The following is a 21,127-nucleotide window of genomic DNA, read 5'->3' on the forward strand; positions in this document are numbered from 1 at the left end:
TAGTGTAAAAGTCATTATGCGACTACACATTACTCTACAGAGAGCTTACGAACTACTGGCGCAACCAAATAATGTATAGATTTAGTTACAAACTAGCTAGTTACTAAGCCTCTAGTGTGGACTTCAGAACTTATAAATGGCTGGTGCAAGGTTATTTTCGTAAACGAAAACTAAGAGGAAAACTATTGAACAGAAAACATTTTCGTAAACTGAAATAAAATAAAAAATGTCAAAATAAATGAAAAACTAGAACGAAACGGAACTAACAACTTTTACTGAAAAACTAACTGAAATAAAATAATAACTATCAAAAATAAATAGTTGTTTTCATAATCATTACGTTCTCACCCAATGGTGGAAAAATAAAGACCGCGACTTGAACGGCACCTGCATTAAATCTAGGCTACTGCATCAGTTTTAGGCAAAATTATTATTTTTTTTTTATGTAACAGAAGAGATCAAACCAATAAACTAGAGCTGATTAATCGTTAAAATATGGAGATTCAAACACCCAAGCGATCTCATTTGTAAATAACTACGATTCCCGATGTCTATTAAACCTTTGAAAAAGTCTTACCGGAACATTCAAATCTGCATTTGCACTGAGAGAGCAGTCATATGTTTATGTAAGAAACAGCTTCACAAATAGTCTTTTCAAATACAGATTGTAGTGTTTCTTCTTGTGCAGTGTATATTATAGACTGCTTACTCAGAGAGGTATAACTCAGAAAGACATTTATTTAACAGAACACAAGCAGATCCGACCGCTAACCATCACCTCAGTCTCACTCCCCTGACCCAGTAGAACCCAGCAGTCAAACCAAGGTGGAGTCAATATGCAATTACATCACAAGTGCACATAACACTGCACCACACAAATATTCATATTATCACAGCAATCATTTAATTAAAGGTCATAGTTTGGATATAAACATTGATGTCTGTGGCAGAGATCAAAATAGAGCACGCCATCTTTTTTGAAAATAATTGGCGCTTCAAATAACGTTTGTGTCGATTGCATTGTTACGCCACTAGATGGAAACAACTGTTAAAGGTCCCATATTGTACACATTTCTGGAGGTTTATTTTAGTTGTTGATGTCCTTAAGAATATATAATAGCGGTATAAGTGCCAAAATCCATCTCAATATATTTATACTCAATATACAGCTCATGACATATTTTTTAGGAGCTCTGTCAAAAACAGGTTGATTTTGGCCCGTCTAATTAATATTCATGAGCCTCTCTTCTGATTGGCCTGTTGTTTTCTGAGCTACATAACTGTTGCTTTAGTAAGCCCCTTTCACAATGCATGCTGATTCCAGAAAATTGTTCGGAAGCCTGTGCAATGATATAGTTTCGACATCTATCGACTGAACAGCGTTTTCTTTATTGCAAATTTAAAAACTATATCAAAATTAAACGAATTTAAAAAAGCAAAACTAAATTAACCTTGAGCTGGTGCAACCCTACCCTGATGTGGCATGGCTTAGTCTGAGCCAACCTTTGTTGGATATTCTGTTGTATAAAGATATACATTCATAACCTTGGATTACACACCAATCTTGCTCCAGGGAAGATTATTATTTAGCATAACAAATTACACAGCCATATTGGCCATATCAGCCTGTGAGCAAAGAGACATAATCAAATTGAACTCCTCGTAACTGTGATATCTCCACAGTCTAACAGTTTTAGAGATAGTCAAATCTCCTGCTGTCACTGATGTTTATGTACGAGAGTCATAGTAAAGTCATGTATGCTTTTAATTAATCTAAACCTTCTGATGATCCAATATTAAATCACTTTGGTAATAACACAGTTTGTTCTTTTCTTTCAGCAGATCTCTGAAGCAATTCACTGCAGCAACATTGAATAATGTGTTTAAATTATTTCTACCCTTTTCTTATTATTATCTCTACACCCTAAGCAGAGAAGTATATCACTCACAAAATTGGCTGCTCACTGGAAACGTCACGTTTTGATTTGCATGTGCTCAATGATTTAAAGCCAAGTGGACCAGGACATTTTAAAGCCAAGATTAAGCCTGAGTGCATTTGCTTGGACTTTGTGAAGGTGCATCGTAATAGGATATCCCAGACTATACACTGCAATCTGTGAGTATCACTTCACATTCACTCATTTTGTATTTGTATAGCATTTATGATGCTGTTCATGGTAAGTGGAGAAAAAAAAAATCTTGAACATGTCTTTCTGGGGTAAAAATATTTTCAGGGGTTTGTGATTTTCCTTCTTTTCTAACTTAAGACCTTTACTCAGCAAGTATAAGTATGCAAGCAGTGTGTCTTTAATACAAATACAGAAAAACAAAGGGACCATTTCTGCACAAAAAGATATGTGCAAGTAAAAATGAATGAAGGGTCTCATCAGTATTTTATTAATTAATCACAACCTGAACTGCTTTAGTAAGTCAAATATCAGTAGAAGGTGTTTTGATGTATGTTTTGTTCACCAGGTCATGGAAGTTCATCAGTCCACTGTGATTCTGCTGCTGCTCTTGAGTGTGTCATTCCCGACTCATGGTGTTGAAGTATTCGAGCTATTTAATAGCCATCTTAGATATAAACTTTTCCTCAGTAGTCATATGTGCAATGACATTATGAGTGGGAAAGACTGCACCAGTGAAATTGAACATCACAAGATCGCTGATGCTGACAATAAATGCAAAAAAGTCCACACCTTCATACAAGAAAAAGAAAGTGACATTAAAAAAGTTTGTGTCGACGAAGGAACTCAACAGAACAACAGTACCCTGTTTAGGAGCAATCGCCAATTCAATGTAATCATTTGTAGAAAACAAAGTGGGGAGAAACACCCAGACTGTCGATATTCTGATGGGATCAAGGAAACTCGTAATATAGAGTTGAAGTGTCAAGAGGGCTTACCTTACGAGTATATAGAAAACAACTAAAATACAGAGTGAATAATTATTTGTTTACTTCTCATTTTCTATCTTTCTTAGTTCTTCAGTTGCCAGCAAATACTTGACCTCAGATTTGAGAGTGCAGTGTATTTGACCAGTTCTTCACATGTGCTGTAAACATCGAAACCAGTTTGAGAGAAAATCCTAACAATGAAGCACAGCTGAGAACATGAACACAATAAATTTAACCTGGTACTTTGAACCGTAGCTTTTAAAAACACAAACAATGCTATCTTCCAAAAACTCTAATTATATTTGAGATATATCTTTTTTTTTTTCATTTTGAAGAACAGCATAAAAGTTCAACATAAGTAGCTAAAAGAAAATGTATCCCTCTCTCTTTATGAGACGCTGTCTTTCATCATTTACCTTAATTCAGCACAATGTTAAAAAATAATGTTACATTGTTTCTTTTTGTAATATACTCTGTATTTCATGCATGTCTCTGTCTGCAATTGTTTATCATGTGCGAGATGAAGCTACTGTAAAGAAACTTTAAGCAATCTATTTACCCTTTTTGAGCATTAAAAACTTTTTAATAGAGTAGTAATTGAGTAAAAACAGATGAGTGAAGAAAGATGCGCTTGTTTATTCCACATGTCTGTAAACCTCAGTAAAACATCTCTACTACTCTTTAACTCGCCTGCTTGATTGTCTTGCATCTCAACAACACAAATTTGAGGATAAATATCCATGAACTGAATAGAGTGGTGAACTATGATGACAAAAAGGCAATAGGATTTTTCCACAGAGCTTATTTTTTGCTATAATCCAAAAGCCTGTGTTCAACCATAGTTCCTGAAACGTACACGTTTTGTCCATCAAGATAATCCTCACACAAAAATATATCTTGTATGAATTTTGAAGCCTAAATACAAACAGCAGAGCTAAAAAGCTAAACTTAGGCTATAAACGGACTGCATCGCCTTCAACGTCACCACCACCGTGTTTCCCACAACCTTTACAAACATGTTCTGTAGGCTATAAAGAATTTACTCTGTGGATGAATTTTATTCCATGTTACATGAACCTTTTCATAAAAAACTGGGATAAATTCAAAACTAGAGCCAAAATAAAACTGAAATGAAACAATAATAATGAACAATAAGGACTGAATAAATGCACTATGCATCAGTAAAGTTTGACCGCGACCACAAACAGCCTGTAATCGTGGTGTTTACATAAAACTAATTTACCTCATGTTATGAACCCAAAGTCTCCACTGGTTACATCTGTAATAAAACAAGAATCTTCCATACAAATCTATTAGCTGCATTTTGGGGCAAAGCAAAACAAACAAAAAACACTGTCTAATATAAAACAGGGAACTAACTTGGTTTGGTTATTCTACAATTAATTCTACTACAAAGAAAACATAAACTGATAAACTGTTCTGCGTGATGACATTCAATGTCTCCTGTAGTCCCATTTAGCAACTTGTTAGCAACCGTCTTTTTTCAGGAGTGGGGTGTAACTGGTGTGTTTTATGTCGTACAATAAAACGAGAAAGTATCTTGAGCTTGTGTTAAGCACAGACCTTATTTAGGGGATTAAACCAAGATCCCATAAAAAAAAAATCAATTGACTTTGTGACATTGTGCTAAAATGCTAACTCCCTTCTGGGTTTTTGCCTACAAAGTGACGTCATAGTTCCCCCACTCTATTGTTTCTTCTCTGTATACTTCATAACCTTAACCCATAGACATATTGCTATCAATCGGTGTCTATTTTACAGATATATGTAGGATAGTAGATTTAGCTGAGCATTGACCTGCTCAAGCACATCAGGATTATCAATGCTGCTCTATGGAAAACAAGCATGTCTTGCACAAGTCTGGGTTCATCCAAACTTCCTTTTCTTCCACAAACCCTTTTCTTGCACACTTAGTTTTGTCTGTTTTAAATCCAATGTAATTCTCCCACAAACACTGCAGTATTATTGCATGAATAACAGAGCATGTTAAAGTACACATACATGAGCAAAGTGGAGGCAGAGTTTGAGAAGCTGTGACATCAGTGGTTCAATCATTATTTTATGAAGCTATGAGAATACTTTTTGTCTGCAAAGAAAAATAAAATAATAACTTTGTTCAATGTTTTCTTCTCTTCTGCACTGTAAAAAAAAATTCCGTAAAAAACCGGAAAAAGTACTGGCAGCTCATTACCGGGACTTTGTACCGTAATTTAATAACGGACATTTTCGTTAATTGACAGTCTGTTTTAATGGTGGATCTATATATATGGGGAAAAAAATAATAAAAAATACAGCAAATAAAACCAGCACAATATATGAACTGAACATTGTTTATTTTTACTTCATGTAGACATTCATAAAAGTTCATTCAATGGCTTTTGTTTGCCTTAAATTGGTTTGGACAAAACATTTCAATCAAATCAATTCATTTAACAATTTGTCAAACACTGAAAAATACCTGTATTGTGGAAGACAATTTAGCTTTAAAAAGTAACAGACAGAAATATAAAAGGTAAACATGAGCACTCGTACAATATGTGTGCACCAAACAGTGGTCACAAAATTTTAACTTCACAAGCTGTTAAACAGTCAAGATTCAAAACATTTCCTATGAGAACATAATACTTTTTAGAGGGATAGTTCACACAAAAATGTGAATCCTGACATTAATTATTAATTCTCATTCCATTCCAAACACATAAGACTTTCATTCATCTTTAGAACACAAATAAGTATTTTTAATCAAATCTGTATGTGAATCCAGTGGCTTGACAACAAATTTTCTCACAATATGTAGATCTCAGACACATTTACAATGCATACAAGTTGAGTTGACATGAGAGCAGATTTTACAATAAACAATAAAACCCATCCCAGAAGTACTGTACTTGTTACAAGCAGAGGAAAAGGGACAACGTATGCATGCCTCATGTATTAAAGGTCCTGTTTTTTGTGCAATTGTGGTCATTTTGGTGCCTTTTTTAAAAACAGTGTCAACATACGTGCAGGATCTATTATCTATGCTAAAGTGAAGATGTTTTGTGAACAGAAAGCATTAAAACTGATGTTAGGCCACTGGAGTCCCATACTTAAATGATGTCTTTATACCTTTCTGGGCCTTAAAAAGTGGTAGTTGCGCACTTGGTCAGAGGAGAGACAGAACACACTCAGAATTCATTAAAATGATCTCCATTTGTGTTCCAAAAATGAACAAAAGTTTTACAGGTTTGAAACAACATAAGGGTGAGTAATTTAACAATTTTCTTATAATATTATCTCTTTAAGTTAGATTACTAATCATGATGTGAGATGCAGGGCTCCAAGTGTTTGTACACTCTTAGTTTACCTCTCACCATGTGTGTGAGGAAACTACTGAATACAGCCTCCAGGTTTTTTCCTCCCTTTATCTGCATGTTTAGTCCAAGTTCCATTTTGAGATTTGAAAAAGCTCAAATACTTCACGGATTTCCAAAACTGTTCATCCAAGAGCCTTGGAGGAATGCGTAGCCACTTAGTTGCCTTCATCTCAACCCTCGTTCAGGATTTCTTCTCAAAAACTCTAAAAGAAATGGATGTGACAAAAAAATGAATAAAACTGAACTACACAGTAAAATGCAGACTGGAGATAAAAAAAGCAATCATACAGTATTTTAAGTTAATTAAATCAACTGCTATTCCTAATTATTTCCAATTTAAACAGTTGTTTATAAATTGCTTAACTTACATTTCCAATGGTCTTCATTTGCAAGTCATATGAGTTTGTCAACTCAACTATTTCTTACAATATACTTTATTATTTTCAACTAAATAAACAGCAACACAACCAAATGCTTTATACACGTTTCATAACATATGTGTTGCTTACTTCTGTATGAATTCCAGCGTAAGTGCCATCACCTCTGGGTATTTGTAGCTCACAACTGCAACAGGGGAGGAGATGTGATCATTAACTTCTTGAATGACAAAAAAGATGATACAAAATGACCAAATACATAGCAACAAGCAGCATTGAACACCTTTAAAGGTGTGTTCAGCAACCAACCTCACGTAGTTGTAAAAGTCAGAACAATAAATGACTCAATGACTATTTTCTTTTCAACATTGAACACTAATGTTAAATAAAACTGTAAATAAAACAGAATACAAACCCACCTGGTTGTCTTCATCTCAACCCATGTTCAGGATTTCTTCACAGAAAAACTTTAAAAGAAATGAACATGACAAAAATGAAATGAATGAAACCAACCTACAGAGTAACATGCAGGTTGGAGACGGAAAAGCAATCATACAGTATTTTAAATTAACTGCTAACCCTAATACTTTTCAATTCAAACAATTGTTTACAAATTGATTAACTAATATTTCCAATGGTCTCCATTTGCATCTGTCATATGATCTTGTCAAATCAACTATGTCTTACAATATACTAAATTGTTTTCAACTAAATAAACAGTAACACAAACAAATGCTTTATACACATTTCATAACGTGTGTTGCTTACTTCTGTATGAATTCCAGCGTAAGTGCCATCTCCTCTGGGTATCTAAACGACCGCAATCTTGAACTGCCCATCACCTTAAAAAAGACAATACAAAATGACCATATACACAGCCACAAGCAGCTTTGAACACAGCTTTGAAGGTCTGTTCAGCAACCAACCTCACATTGTTGTAAAAGTCAACACAATAAATAACTCAATTACTCTATTTTCTTTTCAATATTGAACTCTGTTAAATAAAAACCGTTAATAAAACAGAATACAAACCCACTTGGTTGCCTTCACCTCAACCATCGTTCAGGATTTCTTCACAGGAAAACTCAAAAAAAATGGATATGACAAAAATGAAATAAATGAAACTGAACTACAGAGTAACATGCAGGTTGGAGATGGAAAAGCATCACATTTTGAGTTCATTATGACTATTAAACTAATATTACATAAAAACTGTTAATAAAACAAAATACAAACCCATGGTAAGAATGCAGGTGTGCTTGAGCTTCACTGTACAGCAGCAGTTAGGTCCTGTCATTAGAAAAAGAAAACAAAAGAACCACTATGAATGCCATGAACTGGTGTCCCTTTAAATCATGACGCATATCTGACACACATCCGAACTACTCCCGTCTTTATGGTCAGTTAAGACTTTTTAACTAATTTTAGACTTAACGTTAGTTGTTTACAAGGTCACTCGGCAACAATGGCCATTTTGACTTAATGTCGTGTGCATTTGTTCATTACAGTGCGTGTGAGAACTTGACGCGCTGCTGGCGCACTGTCTGATGTCTGTGTTCACTCACTTCACAGTGTGCTAGTGAAGTTACCGAATTAATTTCTCTTTTGCATGTTATCGTTCTTATGTGTGTAAAACAAGACAATAAAAGGTCTAAACTTATTTGACAGAAAAGCTGATAGTGTTATCCTTGAAGAATTCGCGACGCCATATCTTCACTCAGTTGCATCGTCGTCTCTTTTAAATTAAGAAAGATGAAAATAGTCTCTCCTTTTCTCGACAATCCCCCTGCCAGCTTTTGTTGAAGGCATTAAACTAACGTAATGTAAAAAGGTACACACGGTAACGTTACTTTAGTACTGCATTTAAGATTTATCACAACTGCTTCTCTTCAACGATACGCGCAGCACTAAATAAATCGCATCACAACAATTAAACGTTAATAGACAATCGACAATAGAGTAACGTTAGCGTTAACCTCCATGAGGAAGATGTGTGACGACAAGCAGAAAATGTTGAATGTGACAGCTCCGACATTCATTTTCAAAACAAGACAGACCTTAACTAAGTTAATGTTACGTCAACAGTTTATGTGACATTTAACAAGATACTCTATAATTTACCACGGAAGTGTAGAAACAGGTTCCCCAAATTTGAAAGCCGACTTTAAAATAAAACTTTGACCGAGCAGATATCCTTGAGTAATGGCGCCTGCTCTAGTACTGTTTTCGCGCCGACAGCGACTGAGGTTCTCGCTCCCACAATGCAAAGCGTAATTCAAAAATACAGTAAAAACGCCTGTAAAAACCAAAAACGGAAAATTCTTCGTAATTATTACGGTATATAATACTGTATATTTACGGATTTTTTTTACAGTGTGGCCCTGCTGAAAAAAAGGTTTAGGATGTAAGTAGATGGTTTTAGCTGGTGGCCAAAACTGCTCTAAAACCAAGCTGGTTGACCAGCTAAAACCAGCCCATCAGCCTGGGCTGGTTTTAGCTGTTTTTTTCAACGGGGGGTCGGTCAACTACCATTTACAAGTACTACAGCACATGTGTCTGGTGCTGCAGATGTAGAACATGCATGCGCTGCGCCTGGTTTACGGGAAGCGGAATGCACAAGTTTCAAGTTTATTTGTATAGTGCTTTTCACGATACAAAACTAAAATGTAGGTTACTACAATATGTTTATTAGCTTGCTAGTGGTGACTACGGTATGTCATTTTTATGTACATGTGGTATAGATGTATGTTAACATCAGTAATGGTGTAATCAAACAGATGATGAACACTAATAGTAATGATTATGTGTTGCAATCAAACTTGTAGCAGAATTCTGTAGTGCTGTATGTTGTTTCAAGGCTGGCGTCATCGGCGGTCCTCTGAGGAGTTGGCATCATCTCTTCTCAGGTATTCTGAATCCAGACTGAAGCTGGTGTAATTCCTAGTTACCACAGTATGCAAAGCCTGTGGCAAAAACAGAAACATATAGAGAAATAATTAGCACAGCTGCTGTTCCAACCAAGCACAAATTACATGTTTAGCCCAAGCTGAAGAGTGTTGATCAGCATGTGATCAGATGTAACTGAAGTACAACGTTATGAGATACATTATGTGAATTCTTGGCTAAAGAGATGAGTCTTTAATCTAGATTTAAAACATAGAGAGTGTGTCTGAACCCCGAAAGTTTTCACGAAGGCTATTCCAGAGTTTGGGAGCCAAATGTGAAAAGGATCTTCCTCCTTTAGTGGACTTTGCTATCCTAGGTACTACTAAAAGTCCAGAGTTTTGCAACCTTAGGGAGCGTGAGGGATTGTAGCGTGGTAGGAGACTAGTTAGGTATGCAGGAGCTAAACCATTAAGGGCCTTATAGGTAAGAAGTAATATTTTGTAAGTGATACGGAATCTAATAGGCAGCCAGTGCAGAGACTGTAAAATTGGGGTAATATGATCATATTTTCTTGATCTGGTAAGCACTCTAGCAGCTGCATTTTGGACTACCTGTAGCTTATTTATTGAAGAAGCAGGACAACCACCTAGTAGTGCATTACAATAGTCCAGTCTAGAAGTCATGAATGCATGAACTAACTTTTCTGCATTAGAAACAGGTAACATGTTCCGTAGCTTAGCAATGTTTCTAAGATGGAAGAATGCTATTTTTGTAACATAGGAAATGTGATTTTCAAAAGACAGGTTGCTGTCCAATATAACACCCAGATTTTTGACTGTAGAGGAAATAACAGTACATCCGTCTAGTTGCAAGTTGCAGTTTAAGAGATTCTGTGTACTGTTTTTTGGTCCAATAAGTAATATCTCGGTCTTATCTGAATTTAATAGTAGAAAATTATTGGTCATCCAGTCTTTCACATTCTGTTAACTTTGCTAAGTTAGAAGTTTCATCTGGTCTTGTTGAAATATATAGTTGAGTATCATCAGCATAACAATGGAAACTAATCCCATATTTCCTGATAATATTACTGAGGGGTAACATGTAAATTGAAAATAGTAGAGGACCTAGGACAGATCCTTGTGGCACTCCATACTTTACTGGTGTAGGCTTCGATGACTCCCCTTTTAAATAAACAAAGTGGTAGCGATCGGACAGGTATGATCTGAACCATCTTAAAGCCTGCCCTTGAATACCTGTATAGCTTTGTAATCGATCTATGAGTATGTCATGATCTATACTGTCGAACGCAGCACTAAGATCAAGTAAAACTAGCAATGAGACGCAGCCTTGATCTGACGCAAGTAGCAAGTCGTTTGTGATTTTTTGCAGTTTCTGTGCTATGATGGGGCCTATTCTGTGCTATGATTTTTTGCGATATATGGGAGTTTTTGCGCAATTACATCTACTGCAGGTACTGCTGGGGTAAAATAGGAAAAAACTCCTATGGAAGAGGGGACTGCTGCGGCAGTGGGGAACTACGAAAATGTGGATGAGGCTCCTGCGGGAGCTGAAGATGCTGCTGAAGTGCAGGGAAGAAGGCTAGGGGCCCCTGCAGGAGCTGGCGCTGCTGTCTCGGATGAGGGCTAGACGTGGGGTTTCTGCGGAAGCGGGCTCTGCTGTGGCGGTGGGAGGTTATAGATAAGGCTCCAGCAGGAGCAAACGCTGCTGCTCCAGCATGGTAAGAAGGCTAAGGGCTCCTGCGGGAGCTGGCACTGCGGTGCGGGGAAGGATGGGGATGGACTGGGATAATTGCTTTAGCTGATTAGGGTCTGGTGGGCTTTTTTAATGTGGGAGCGGTCTGATCGAATATAGCTCTTAAAGGTTTCTGACGACCATCGACCGAGTGTTTGGATTTTCTGCTGGGAGAGGCCTTTTTGGGCTGCTGTTGTTGCTGCACCAATTTCGTAAAGAATGGCTGGAGAAGTTATCAGCTGGGGTGCCGGATAGGAGTGGGACGGACATAAGGTGCTTCTGAAACCAGAAGCGGGTGACGGGACGGCAAATCTGCCAGCTGGGGGGGCCATGTGGATGCGAACCGGCAGCCTTGGAAAAAACCTCCGAAACCGATGGAGGGGGCGGCATCTGTAAATAGTTGGATATCAATTGGGGAAGAAATCAGGTTGTTATAGAAGAAGGATAATCCGTTCCATTGTTTAAGGAAGGATATCCATAGACTGAGTCCGTTGCGGCATGGGTCAGTTAGGGATATTTGGTCCTCTAGGGCGTGATAGAAGGATGTGAGCGAGAGAAGATGGGAGATGAAGGGGCGGTCTTGCGTGACGATGCGCATTGCAAAATTTAGATGGCCTAAAATGAATAGAAGCTCGCGCTTGGAACAGCTTGGATTGGTTAAGAGAGAGGAAGTCACCAGTATCGTTCTATCGATTTTCTCTTTGGGCAGAGAGGCCTGGAATTTTTGGGAATTCAAGTTGATGCCCAAAAATTCGATAGAAGTGCTGGGGCCTAGGGTTTGTCTTGGGCGAGGGGAATCCCGAGCTCTTCGAAAAGCTTTTGGGTAGTCAAAAGATGTGCGGCTGGGAAGGAGTCGGGGGGCGAGATGATCAGAAAGTCGTCTAGGAGATGAACCAAAAACGGTATGTCGTGATTGTTGGAGAGGATCCAACAAATTGCCTCTGACAACATGTCGAAAATTTTAGGGCAGCCGAAAGTGAGGCAGACGGCAAAGTAATATTTATTCTGCCATCTGACGCCGAATAGGTGCCAAAAATCTGGGTGGATGGGCATGACTTTAAAGGCAGAGGTGATGTCGACTTTGGCCAGCCAAGCACCGCGACTTGCTTTTTTAATCAGGGTAATGGCTTGGTCGATGTCGTGGTAGTGGAGAGAAAATTCGTCGAGCGGGATGAGGCTGTTAATGCTTGGAAACAGGGAATTATGCGGGGACGACAAATCGATTATTAACCGTTTTTTATCTGAAAATTTTCTGGTCGCTATGCCGATGGAGTTGACCCGCTGAAAAAACGCTGAAGGGAGGAACGGAGAAGGGGCCAATCATGAAGTTCGCCTCTAATTCTTTTTTAATTAGGTGGGTGACTGATTCGGGATTGGCAAGCAGACTGGAGATTGGGACAGATAAAGCTTTCGGAAGGGAGACTTTCGACACCGGGGTGAAAGCCGTGGGAGAGACCTGTTGGAATATAATCTGTAAACTGACAATCAGGATGATGAAGCAATTCTTCAGACAGACGAGAAACGTTTACAGGAGTCAATAAATATTGTTTAGAATTTTTTATTTGCAGCTTTTGAACGGGACAAATTAGGCGAGCATGAGCGCCGCCGCAAAAGTTGCAAACGTGCATGAACCGGCAGCGCTGCCTTGTGCACCTGCCTTTGTTGGAACTGGCGCATGGATGTCAGCAGGGGAAGGGCGGCAGCGAAATGAGGGAGTGGGGGTGGCGAGGGTGTCCATAAGACGCAGGACGTAGCTGGTGGATTTAGGCTGAGAAGGTTCGGGGCAGGGGGGATGGATGGATTGATGAAAGGAGTGATTAAAAGAATGACAGACTGCGCATGAAATATTGCGGCAGCCTAAAAATACCCTGCTGTGAAGTTCGGAATCTAGAACCCCCCCAAAAAGGACACTGGTTCCACTGGGCGATCTGAATGGCACACTTGGCTGCGAAAAGCTTGTGGTAAGTGTAGAAATGAGAACCCTTGTATGATAATGTGAGCTCAGCGATTATAGTGAGATCGCGGAGCTCGCTTCTTCTGTTGGGAAAGACGCTGCAGATAACTTCTGAATAGCGGGTGAAGGCAATGGTGAATTCGGCAAATGATAAAATATGTGACGGATTGTGACTTGAATTTTTTTAGAGTGACTGAAAAATTAGCTGAGGAAGAGATTTTTCTGCCTGCGCCGGCAGGCTCGCGCTGACACGGCGGCTTGTTGAAGCCGCGGAGTAGCAATTAATGCCTGCTTCACACATACTCCGTATACAGTGCGCATGCAGTCCGTGTGCGTTACGTATGCTGTGCAGGAGCAGCAAGGACTCGTTTTGCTTTCACGCAGGACGCGCTTGCAGTCCGTTCCTGATTTGCGGCTGTTTACCACAAACACAACATTTATCCGTTATTTTGATTTCAAATCCAAACGTGCTTTTCAGCATTGTGATCCGCTTCACAGTACTCTAATATAAAAATACTAGACATTTGTATATTAAGTTGCTAAAGCAAGTTGCAACACATTTAAACACAGCATAGGTAGGCTATAGCTTCCTTTCTTATTGGAATAGGGCTATCACAAATATTTCAAATTAAAACTTACCACAGACGGAAACAGTCGGCTCTCGTGCCTTTCTTTCGCATTAAATCTTTATTAAAAACAATCCTTTAAAAACTTTCTTACCTGGACAAGTGCGTCTATTATGTTGCCTTGTTTATTTAAAACTGCACTTTTCCTTATTTTGAACCTAGCCAAAAGCCACGTATTGACTGTGAAACACAGTAGACTTCATTTATATGCATTTATGGTACATTTCCGTGTCAATCCATGTTCATTTTTTACAGTGGACAATGCGCTGTCATTTTAATTCAGACAGAGAAGGCAGTTGAAAATGAAGGACTCTTTCTTCTTTTCCACGACTTCAAAAAATTCATGCAGATAAGGCCACGGGTGTTGTGGGAAGTCAGAGTCAGGAGTTTCTTCCATCATTTATGAAGGCACTGACGCAGAACTGCATTTGCGCTAAATCAATACCACCAAGTGGCAACCAATACAATTCAAAACAGAGCGCACGCTGTGCCCTGATTGGTGGATTGCCGCATACTTGACCAATTAAAGGATTAGTTCACTTTCATAACAACAATGCACAGATAATGTAGTCACCCCCTTGTCATCCAAGATGTTCATGTCTTTCTTTCCTCAGTCGTACAGAAATTGTTTTTTTGAGGAAAACTTTTCAGGATTTCTCTCTTTATAATGGGAGTTTTTAGACATCCCCTAACTGTATTTACCAGAATCACACACACATCGCATGCGCTGTGCAGAGACGAGAAAAGACGAGCATTTGAGGTTAAAAAGTAAATAAATTGTCATTTTTTTTCCGAAAATAACAGATGGATTGGCTAGATAAGACCCTTCCTCCTCGACTGGATCGTTTAGAGCAGTGTTTCTCAACGGGGGCGGTACCGCCCCCCAGGGGGCGTTGGGAGAGCCTCGGGGGGCGCTGAAAGCAATAATTTTGAAAGGGGGGCGCTGAGGTGGTTTTGGGGGGCGTTTGGTTAAGACGAGTTCAAACCGAATATGTTTGAGCTAAAACTTGCAGAAGAAAATGGTCTGCCACATCCTAATGCCATTTCTACACTGGATGCATCAAAGCGCACTTTCTGTATTCTATTTGTCGACTTGTCTGCAGCATAAGCGCGAGGAATGCGTTTACTGTAGCGCTCGCGCTCAGTTACTGAATGACTCATTATAACGGGAGCTACGTGCTTTAACGCAACTTGATGTGCCGTTCGCGGCCAGTGTAGCAGTATACGTTCGTATACGTTATTTCGTATTCGTAATCCTAAAAATTCGTCACGCACAGAAACCTTGCACACTGAGTCCGACGAAATAGAACGATGTTGTCCACTGACTCTCTTCTTAAAAAGAGAAACAGATACAGAGGAGTGAGGGGATACTTTTAAGGCGCACCTCCTTATTAATAAACTGCAGGATTATCCCGGGTGATTCAGAGTTTATTTCAGGATGTCAGTAATCGTTGATGCTTTGCTAGCATTACTGGAGCCACATAATATTAAGAAGACCACTAATTTTTGCGAACTCAGCGTACAAGGACCTTTACAGTGCTTTGTGCTGCGGGACAAAGTGAATGAACTTGACAGACGCAATTCTGGATTTTGGCGTTCGCTTGTACGGTGGCTCTGAACTGTCAAAACACCTCTCAAAATGCTTGCTACAGATGCGAAAAACGCAAAAAATCAAACCCGATCCGAAAAATTTGGAGGCAGTGTGCAAGTGTGATTAACATAACGTAAGGTATTTATTTTTTAACATGCGAAAAATTCGGACTCAATGTGTGCAATGACCTTAAGTGTTAGCTGGCTGCTAGTTTACAACAATAGTCACGGTCAAGCATGAGATGCTTTTTCTTGTTTAGAAAAAAATAATAATATGAAAGCTTTTTGTTTGCCAAATGATTTAAATGCCAAATTTTTAAAGAATGTATTCAAAGCTCACAAATAACAGCCCAGCCTATTTTTTACTGCACGTTGCTTTTTTGCTCCTTGGGAAACTAATGATAATGATATTTCTTGCCCAGTCAAATCAAATATGTCATGAATGTCATTATAGGCCTATTTGAAATAAAAGTATGTACATGCTAATGTGGGCTGTTATATTTGAGTTTAGATAGGTTACATGCTTTTAAAATAGCCTAAATATTATAAATAAAATATACATTACTATTAAAAAAGGCAAATACTATTTTTTAATGGATGAATGAACAAAGGTTGCATTTGTTTGTTTTAAAAAATATATATACCATTAAAAAAGCCTTTTTAATTGAATATATTTTAAATGTGTTTTCCTCTTATGCTAAGCTTCATTACTCTAGTTTTCAGTGTCACATGATCTTTCAGAAATCATGCTGAATTACAAAAAAATAAGAATATGTAATTTGATCTCTTTAACATTTATTAATTGACTGAAGTACAAAGAAACAAATTCCAATGTTTACACTGGCCAATATATTTTTGTTAATATAAACAAATTTTGAGCCACGATCTAGCTTTGCTTGCAAAGACTGAGAAGCTCCTTTTATACCCAAAGATGATCCCCTCACCTATTACCAATTCACCTGCCTCCTGTCAACTGTTTCAAAACAGTTTAGCTTATTCTATAAAAAGCTTTTCACTTTTATTTTTCTTCTGCCCCAATTGTTTTGGAGTGTGTTGCACTTTTGTGACTTTTCTTTTCTTTGCAATGTTGTCAATTAAATAAAAGTTAAATAGAATTAACAAATCATAGATGTTATCATTTTACAAAACGTCCCAACTTTTAGTGTTGTACTTAGTTTTCTTTAAGGTATTTGTAAGCAAACTTTTAAATATTCTAAAAATTGTGAAATATAGTAAAGTAGAGTTTACATTTCTTCCATTTGCATGTGTAAATGTGGTATTACCCACAAAATTACCCATGTCTACTATCTCAGAAAAAAGGGAATTCAATATATTCTCAAAAAGCAGGGTATTTTCCAAGGGATATTTTTTATTTTATTTTTTTACTGAAAGCTAATTGAAAATATCCAAACATAACACAGCAGTAAAAAGGGTGTTCAAGAGTTCCAGAAATGGAAGAACAAACTAAAATCACTTATGTAAAAATGTCCTTTTGGATATGTTCTAAACAGGAATTTTTATTTAGTCTTTTTTAAATTTGGGGCAATAAAGTATATCAGCATCACAAAAACACTAAAGCTGTAGCAATGAAAATCACCAATTTGCTAAAAACTGCAAATGAATGTTATTTTTATATATATATGTATAATTTACTGTAAAAAAAAAAATGCTCAATTCAATGCATCCTTAAATTAATTTCGTAAAAATTGTAATGACCCCATACATTTGAATTGCTATAAATATAATAACAGTCCTATTATAAACACAAAATACTAATAACAATCAATTTTAATATTCATTGAGGACAATTAGACTACGATTTATTTGATGGGGGGCGGTGAGGGACCTGAATAATGGGTAGGGGGGCGCTGGACCAAAAAAGGTTGAGAACCACTGGTTTAGAGTCTTTTGAAGTTGCATTTAAACTGCATTTGGGAAGCTCAAACTTCGGGGCTCCATCCATATCCATATGTTTTCCTCAAAAAAAAACATAATTTCTTTACGACTGAGGAAAGATAGACATGAACATCTTGGAAGTCAAGGGGGTGAGTATATTTATCTGTGCATTGTTGTTATGAAAGTGAACTAATCCTTTAAGTTTTTTATCCACTCATAAATAAAAAGGAACCAATGATTTTGCAAAATGTAGTTGAGTAAAAAGTAAGAAATTTGACTTAGAAATGTAGTGAAGTTAAAGTAAAAAGTCTTCCCAAATGGAAATACTCCAGTAAAGTACAGGTATGTGAAAAAGCTACTAAAGTACAGTAACAAATTACATTTACTTTGTTACTGTCCACCACTGACAAACACCATTACAATCTTCACTTATATTACAACACATCTTTCACATGTCAATGAAATCTCTTATTGAAATTTAACAGAGGTTTAGATGTTGAGAATTTACTGTTTTGTTTAAGATCATCACCATTACTGTGATCAGGTTTTGCTTTAGTTTGAGCTTGACGTTGAATACCCATGGTACCACCCCCCCCCCCCCCCCGCATTGTATAAAAAGGTGTGCTGAATGAGTAAATTCAAGTTTTGTTGACAATTTCTTTATTTCACTCACATCAATTAAATGTGATGTTGACGCTAACTTTTACAATAGTTTTATGTGTTTAATCTACTAACATTAGTGATACATGAGTGAAATTATAAATTTAATAAACACCCCAATATATAATCACCAAGTACTTTTGAGGCAAAGTCCACACATAAAAGTTCAATAAAAATATACCAAATTGGAATTATTACAAGAATCAATGTTGTTTTTCATGCAATTTTGAAATAAACATTTGTATTTATGATTGTTAAATGGTTTTTAAAGTCTTTTTTAAACATAATTCAAACATTTGTCTGACACAATTTGTTTTTATCACATTTAAACTTTGTATACATTTGTAAAAATTCAGCTTAAAATAAACTTCTTGTCCAAACTTAGTCCTTCAGTTGCAATAGCAGCCCTGATGTTCATCCTCAAACTACTTTGTTTACATTTATTTAGGTTCTTGTAAAATGCTGTTTAGATAAATAATAAAATTCAAATGAAGATGTTGAATTCAAACTGAAAAACAAACAAACAAACCTCCACCATTGTCATTTACCGGTATATAGCATTTCTGTACAATGCAGGCTTATGTGTTTACTGTTTTCAAAACACAATCGTAAATCTTAAATGCACTAATTAGCTATACTTAGTGACCTCATTTTCATTGCAATTTGTTGCAAATCAATGCCAAAATTAAAGCCACAAAGCTTTAAAAAAAGAAAAATGTATTTCAGAATTGTCAAGGGTTCAGTATTTTGTAAAAGATGAGACAGAAGTGTTGTACAACATGATATAATTCGTTTCCATGATCCATTCTGCATTATATATATCACACCTACTCCTGCAGCAAGTATCCCAACTACAATCAGTGTGTTTTTTAGGTGAAATACTTGAAAGATTGTGCCCTCAATTTCTTGAATTTCAAAACTCCCTTCTATGATTTTGCTATTACTCCCAAGCAAACGTATCTTTGTTTCTATTTCTGTGAGATTTCTCTGAGCTTCCTGGTACATCTCATTGTTGTAATGCCGTCCTCTGTTGCTGTGCACAAGTCTGTCTATCTTCTCTAACAGTTCATTAACTTGCTTGATTTTTGCTTGATTATTTTTTTCTCTGTTATTAAAACAGTGATATCCACCCTTGCATTCATTAACCAACTTTTTCAGCTCTGTGCTTTTGTTTATATATTCCTCTATTGGCAGGTCTATCTGATCTTCATGAGTGAACAGAACCATTGTGTACTGCATGGCCTTATCTCCAAAGTTGTCTCGAATCCATTTCACTGCCTTCTTCTCCTCATCTGTGAATCTCACTCCCAGTCTGATGACCAGCAGAAACACATGAGGACCAGGAACAGACATGAAGACACACTTCTTAACCTCAGACTTCAGCTCCTCATCGCTCATAGATGTATCAAACATTCCAGGAGTGTCTGTCACTGAAATTTCTTTTCCATTAACTTGTGCTCTTTTCATACCATGTTCTATTACTAGACTCAGGGGAACAAGATACTTCAAATGCACATTTGCCTAGTATAGTGTTTCCTGTTGCACTTTTTCCTGATCCAGTTTTACCCAGCAAAACAATCTTCAGATCTTCCACTGTGACTGTGAAAAATAGTGCAATGCAAAAAATGTACTTATGCAAACTGATTGCCGTGAAAAAACACATGAAGTGAGATCAATAAGAAGTCACCCTAATAGTCTTTAGTGTTTCCTTTAGTTGACCTCTTGACTTCAGTACGGTTTTCTTTTGATGGTTATATTGTTGGTATGAGGTTGTGTGTTTTGTGTGAATTGTGCTTTTTCTGCATTGCAACTGATTTGTTTATCTGTCATGGTGTAGCATCACACAATATTCACACATTAATAATAAAACACTCAAACATTATTTAGGTAACTTCAAAGTAATTATATCATGATTTAGAAATCATCACCTCATCCCACTGAATTTTAGCTGTCTTTTCCACATCAAATGCATTTTAACACACATGGATGGCTAAAAACATTCTAACACTAAACAATAGTCAAGAGCCCAACTAAAGCAAACACAGATGACAATAATGGTGGTTTGTTGAAATGTCAACATTTTTTCAACATTAACTGAAGGTGCAAAAGTGATATTGATTCAGTGCCCTTAACAATGACAAATCAACCATTTTTAACATTGATTCAATTGATTTCATCTGCTCATTTGCTATCTGGGTTAGTAATCCTGAAGATCTTGATTATCTTGTTTAGGTGTGTTTGATTAGGGTTGGAGCTAAATTCTGCAGGCTTGCGGCTCTCCAGGACCGAACTTGCCTACTCCTAGTCTAGTGCAAAGGTTAACAATTCTAAACATCTCTTTGGCCACATTTTGCACTGATCAGACTGGAATCCACCAGCTAAAACCATCTGAACAGCAGCTTGGTTTTACTGACCAGCTAAAAACATGGCCAAAACTCCCTTAAAGGCACCCTGCCTCACCAGCTAAAACCAGGTGGGAAGAACTTTATTTTTTCAGTAGGAAAATTAATTCTCTTTCTGTGTCAACAAAAGTGTTTCAATAAGTTTCAGTTTTTAATATTAATTCAGTGGTTGCTTGCTATCAGAGTTGTTTTGTCACACTATAACGATGTAAAAATAGCATTTTTATTGAATGTTGTGCTATAAAACTACTGTTTATTTTATGTTTAAGCAAAAAAACATTTGTATAATCATAGTATTGTAAAGTCACATACAAATATGATTGATGAAACAAAAGTTAAATGAATAAATATTCTTACCAGATAAATCAGTGGGATCTTCATTTGGAACCAGAGGAGCTGTAAAGAAACAAATGTTTTTTGTTTTTTTTTCCTAACGGTAATGTATTTATTATTTGTTTCTAGTTAATTAATCCTTCTTCACACATATAAATGTACTCACCTTCGTCGCACATTTTGTCCCTGGTTGGCTGGAAAGTATCACTGTAATGCACTATAATCTGATAACAGTGGTCAGTTACTGCTAAGAAATTTGTTAATTGTTCAGTCACTTATTTGTAAATTTTTATTTTTTAAAGACAGTGTCTGTTCTTCTTTAATGTCTTCAAGCTTTTCCTTCAAGTTGAAGTGAAACCTTCATGCCAGGTGCTGAGG

General features: G+C 37.0%; 1 long non-coding RNA gene and 1 pseudogene across 3 annotated transcripts; both read right to left on the reverse strand.

Moving 5' to 3' along the window:
• Window positions 1-5,233: 5,233 nt before the first annotated feature.
• On the reverse strand, window positions 5,234-21,083 carry LOC141339279 (uncharacterized). 3 transcript variants are annotated; one of them, XR_012355927.1, is made up of 8 exons: window positions 20,916-21,083; window positions 20,774-20,812; window positions 7,887-9,613; window positions 7,687-7,734; window positions 7,419-7,492; window positions 7,070-7,117; window positions 6,783-6,837; window positions 5,234-6,476 (listed from the first exon to the last, which is right to left on the reverse strand). It is a non-coding gene; the product is annotated as an uncharacterized lncRNA (long non-coding RNA). The 3 variants fall into 3 exon arrangements; XR_012355921.1 differs by having other exon boundaries at window positions 7,683-7,734; XR_012355925.1 differs by having other exon boundaries at window positions 7,687-9,613.
• On the reverse strand, window positions 11,524-20,441 carry LOC141342525 (GTPase IMAP family member 7-like; annotated as a pseudogene).
• Window positions 21,084-21,127: the final 44 nt, after the last annotated feature.

The sequence above is a fragment of the Garra rufa genome, chromosome 1 (genome assembly GCF_049309525.1).
Source record: "Garra rufa chromosome 1, GarRuf1.0, whole genome shotgun sequence".
Taxonomy (NCBI): domain Eukaryota; kingdom Metazoa; phylum Chordata; class Actinopteri; order Cypriniformes; family Cyprinidae; genus Garra; species Garra rufa.